Below are 5,848 nucleotides of genomic sequence, written 5' to 3' on the forward strand. Positions count from 1 at the left end.
GTTCAAAATAAAAACAGATCTGAGTTATACAACTGAAAAAATACAAAGACAATTCACCAACCGGTTCACGTATAAAAAACCAAATCCCAGTAAAATGACGGAAAACCGAAGCCTATGAAGCATCAATGAACCTCGTCACGAAATTTCACGAAGTACTGGCGGTCATTTTAAAAGGCGTCATAAAAAGTCTCCGCACAGGTCTCGCGACGTGCCGCTTCCTTTACATTGCCAGCATAGGCAGTGCTCCCTCCATATCCCTCTACGGGTTGAGTACCATATTTTTCTCACCTGGTCGATTAAAAGACGTATTGATTGAGATGAATTTATTGGTCTGCGTGTCACTGCATTGGTCTCTATTAGCTATGTACAAAGTTTTTATAAACAGGATGCAAGTAACCTGGAAAAACCCCTGGTGTGACGTGACTCGTGTGGATATATTCAATTTTTCACCCAAGGGACACCGACCATTACATTGTAATTTTACCCTAAAAATACTTTACGATAAGAGTCATTTTTGTCTTCTTCATAATTCTTGTCAAATCGGGTAGAAACTCCGAACGAATATTCAATCTCTCATCTGCATGGAGAGTTCTTAGTAATAGTAAGTATCACTTGAGGAAATACAACTACACAATGACGCTCTCTGTATTTGGTGAATATTATACAGGGTGAGCAACAATAACTGTTACAGTTGGCAAAAAAAAATTTTACATAAAATTTTCAAGACTGTGAATTGTACCTATTTCGGTTTGTTTTATTGACAATATTGACACCTGGTATACATTTCAAATTTAAACGTCTTGGTTTTTGTAATCTTTTATTAATAAAATGGTTTTCTCGTTGGAACATGACATAAAAGTCACCAAAAATCACCAGAATTTATTGCCAACTCAATCAGTACTTGTTGCTCACACGGTAGTTTTATTGGGCGGGCTTTCAGGGTCAGATATACAGTATGTCCCCGGATTTTACGCAAAAACTTCAGAGGAATAACACTTTTTGCTTCATTTGAAACTTCCATTTCTGTTATTAAAAAGATGATTCAGTGCTCTGATTCTCTGATTGACATAATATAAAATAAATGCATTGTGTATTTTTTCTTCCGTTTATTATTTCCTTCATACATATAAAAAGCCGTAGTTGCTATGGTTTTTCTGGTTTTTATATCGGTTAAATTTGAAACGTCAAAATTTAGTCGGATAAATATCTGTGTCAAAATTTACTCGCTTCTGAATTTTTTACAATCATTGTCAAAGATGTTGCAAATACTTCGTTATAAAATCTATTTGTTCATAATAATTCAGGAAATAATCATTCCGAATACCCCGCTTGCATGAAAATAACCTGATTAAATTTTGACGTTTTTTTTTTGTCGCAACGTTTTGCTTAAGGATGAACTGGAGTAACATTGAAAAATGGCGAAAATTGCTTAAAATTGGTACTATTGCGGCCAAAAAATTTCGTCCGTCACTTTCAAGGCCCTGACATGAAGTGTAAACTACCCTTAAGCACCAATAACCTCGTTTTGTTATCGTTATTGTCATTTTGACAATCTGTCATTCAGTCCATCAGTTCAAATTTTGTGAATACAAAGGACAAGTTCCACTCTTACACAATTACCACACGACCGCTAGTCGCTAGTGGCACTAGAGACTAGAGGCAGACTTGCGGCTATTTTTGGATTAAAGTACCAAACAGAGAACCGTGGAAATTACACGAGTATGCCGTAGTTTTTAAAAAATCAAACGAAAAACATTAAGGCAAAGACAAGGAAATGAAACATTTATTTTTGTTTAAGTACTTAGCTAAATCAAAAGATAAAATCAATGAAGTTTAAAATCAATACTTGGTCATTGCTCCATTGGCGTCAATAACTCGTCTTACACGACGCGAGAGGCATAAATCTCTGTGATAATTCCTATGTAATGATTGCCATGCATTAGTAATCGCAGTCAAAAGTTCTGCCCTATTCCGAATCACTTGTCGTTGTTGCAAATTACGAACCAAAAATCTGGACTGCGACTTGGCCAATCAAGAACGTTTATGCTACCATTCTGCTACCCTATGTGCTGAATGCATTGAACAATTGTCTTGTTGAAATATGAAGTTAAAATTCGGAAAAATTCTTGAAACTAAAGGCATCATCACGTCTTCAAGAATCCTAACATAAACATCACTGTTGAGCCGATCTTCTAGAGACAACATTAGCCCAGGTCTATCTACTAAAATCCATGCCCATATGTTTGCCGAAAATCGACCGCTCCTTTCCGTTGTATTTGCTTGTATTTACCCCTTCAACAGCCGTCATAAAAGGGCTATTGCGTAATCTATGGAGAAGTATATTATCTTCTTCTGCAGTAAATGTGCTAGGCCTCCCTGAGCCTTGGCGTCTTTCAATAGTTCCATTCCATTTTGTCTCCATTTCTGAAGAATGGACGAAATTGTACTTTTAGGTATACGAAGGTCCATCGAAATCTGAGCTTGGGACATTCCTCTTTGTGCAAGAGTTACTATTTTGATTTTATTAAAATTTGATACCGATGGCATTTTGCTTGACTTTCAAAAGTGACAAGTAAAAACATCAATCATAATGACAATAAGGAATGGACTACACCGATTTTTTTGAAATGACGGAAAAATGACGGCCGAAATTTTTTGGCCGCCATAGTACAATAGTTCTTTCATCCATTCTGAAGTACTGTGCCAAATTTAAAAAAAATTTGATCGAGGAATTTTAAACTTATTACATTTTAAAGTTTCGGGATATTTTACACGTGTTCTTATCAGAAATCGAGCAATGGTCGCATAAAAAGTGATAAAAAACATATTTCAAAATGGCCAATTTTTCTTAAATTTTTCACACATAAAATATTGATATCGTAGAATTTTCTAATGAATTTACAAAAAAAGTTGGTCGAGGATTTTCCATGTAATCGCTAATTATATGTGGAAAAACACGGTTTTTGAGGTTATGTATCTGTTTTAATTTCAATAAAAGTGAACAAAATGCATATAATTGACGTCGGTATGCAACATTACACTCATATCGCACGTTTTACTACAGTTACGCTAAGAACTTTAACAGAAATCAATGAAAATTGAAATTCAGTGTGCTTCTGTTTACTTTCACGTACAGTCTTAGTCAAAAGATTGTAAAATCACATGTAAGTAATTATCTAAATAAACTAGGCAAAAATGAATAGGGAATCCCACAATTTTTGGAAAGCTAAGTAATTGCCCCAATCCTCCCACGTATTCTTAAAGACTAGATAAATTTAAAATGTAACAGATACTTGAAACTTTACATTTAATATGTATATTTATACATTTCATTACAAATTTTAAACTATATTTATAAAAAATCCAAAAAAGGAAAAATTCCCTATTCATTTTTCCCTAGTTTATTAAGAAAATAAACACAAAATTTACTTGCAACTCATTACAATTCGTTTCCAAAAATTAAAAACTCTTTTTTTAAATATTGATTTCTCGTAATAAACGTTTCATAGCATTATAAGAATTCCGCAACTTTTTGCTGAGATTGTTACTCCAGTTCATCCTTAAATAAATATTTCTCGTAAATTTTCCACCCAAAATCCCTCGTGCTACGACATATTTCTAAGCAAAACCTTTTGACAAAACGTCAAATTTTAATCGGTTATTTTCATACACTTGGGATATTACTGTTGAATAAAGTAAGAGCTTATATTAATAACATAATTACATAAACATTTTTGTTTTATAATTTCCGATAATATTGCGGAATCTGGAAAAGTGCCCCGAATGCAAGGATTGTACAGGGTTATTCTAAATGATTGTAGTCGAAGTAGGCCATGCCCATGTTATTACATTTTTGCCGCTTTTATGTGAACTGTCAGTTTTGTCGCTGTCACTGTCATTTTTTAGGTGAAAAGTGCGGTGATGAGATTTTTATTTATTTTTGTTAAATTAACGATTGAATCCAGATATATTGAGTTGTTTTGCATCCAATTTGACTCCCGTGTGTGAACGGTGTGTACTCACTATTCACATCATTTTGATGTTTTTTTATGTGGAGCGGCAACCATAAATTTTACATTCAGTTTTCACGCCTACTTCGACTACAATCATTTAGAATAACCCTGTATAAGAACATAGGATAGCTGAATCCCTATGCTTGCAATGTTGTCCGCTTCGAGCCGCGTCCCCACTCTCGCGTGACGTCAGCGACGGACCAGTTTGTACTTACATCCACTTACGCCAGTGACGTGGGATATAGAATAGACCAGGGGGGTGAAACTGGTATTGGCAAAATGGCAGCGGAAAAAGTGTTGGTGCCACCGGCGGGGCGTCAAGCAAGGGGGGGAATTTTGAATAGACCGCGCAGGCAAATGTCATTCTTGTCATTTTGTGACTCTTGTGAGCTTGCGCCTTTGCGGGTTTGCGAACTAGCATCCATCTTGTGTGTTTCGTTTTGGGTTATGCTAAGGACGCTTGGCAAATTTCCCGAAAGTTTTCGTTTAGATTAGTGCGGATTAGTGCCATACTTGATATGTAATCTGTGTAAACTAAAGTTTTTCAGTCGTGGGAGTTGTTAGCCGAAAGAAGTATTCTTGTAAATATCCAGAATCCAACAACTGGTGCATGGAAAATTTGTGAGCATCATTTTGAGGCAATAGTTTTGTGAATGAAAGAAAGGATCGTTTAAACACCGGTTCTGTACCAAAACCTTACGACCATTCTGCAAATGAAGATTTTGTAGTTGTTGATGTCATCAGTCTACAACATTGACCGCGGTTTGCAAAGGTTTGGATCAAAAACCTTCCTCACATTCTCAAGATGGTGAAATAATGGACAGCATTTCCAGTTTTCATCTTCAAGACCATAATTATTGTGGAACAGGTGAAAGTGAAGTTTCGACAAACAAGCGTAAATTCGCGAGTAGAAGTATTCCGCAGTATCCGAGGGATATCAAGACTGAAATGTAAATAGTACTGTGATTTGTTTTTTTACTTTTTTCAAGTGAATGTTAGTTTGTTGTTTATCTGTTTTCTTGAATTTTTAGATTGTTATCTTGTTAAATTTTTTTCTTATTTGTGTCGGTTTTTCGTTCAATATATAACTAATAAATATATTTGTGTTTAATTTTATGTATTTTCCTACTATTAAAATTGTTAAGATTTTAAAGTGAAAAAGTATATTTGGTTTTTTTAAAACCAAATTTACTTTTTTCACTTTAATATCTTGACAACTAAAAAAAACTTATATCTGAAAAAGGGAGCACTATAAAGACTGTTGCGTTCAAATTTTTCCCGCGGTCATTTAGTTTGCCACTGGACTACCAGGAGCGCTGTATTTTCCGTTGCCAACCTTTAACATAGGGAAATCAGTTCTTATCTTAGGTGTTCTGTGGAATAGACGGAGCGTAAGATACACCGCTTTGATTCCCACCTGTACATTTTTGCCCTTACCAAGATGGCCACCGATTGTATTGCTGGTTGCTGTTGCAAAAGTTTTATAATGATGGGGATAACAAAATACAATAAAAAGATACATTAAATAAAAACGGACAAAAGCCAAATTGGGACTTTTTTGGCATGAGTGGGCCACTAGTGCCAAAAAAGGCCCAATTTACACACGAACGAATTGAATACAACGTTTTTTGTTCGACGAGCCCTTTAAAGGCTCCAAATCGCTTAAAATCTTTAAAATTAGCTTGACGTTTCGTTTTGACAAGTTGTGACATTTATCAAAATCCGTTCACGCAGGAGAAAATTCTCAAATTCTGACAGTGTAACAAAAAAGCTGTCTTACAGACTTACCTTTTAAATTTCTGTTGAATTGTTTGTTAAAGTAGGTAATGAAGTCT

At 35.0% G+C, this 5,848-nt stretch overlaps 1 long non-coding RNA gene across 1 annotated transcript; it reads left to right on the top strand.

Annotated features, from left to right (window-relative positions):
- The first annotated feature begins 3,736 nt into the window (after positions 1–3,736).
- Positions 3,737–5,111, top strand: LOC138123949 (uncharacterized). The gene is made up of 2 exons (XR_011156955.1): positions 3,737–4,785; positions 4,847–5,111. It is a non-coding gene; the product is annotated as an uncharacterized lncRNA (long non-coding RNA).
- Positions 5,112–5,848: the final 737 nt, after the last annotated feature.

Source organism: Tenebrio molitor, chromosome 2, assembly GCF_963966145.1.
Source record: "Tenebrio molitor chromosome 2, icTenMoli1.1, whole genome shotgun sequence".
Taxonomy (NCBI): Eukaryota; Metazoa; Arthropoda; class Insecta; order Coleoptera; family Tenebrionidae; genus Tenebrio; species Tenebrio molitor.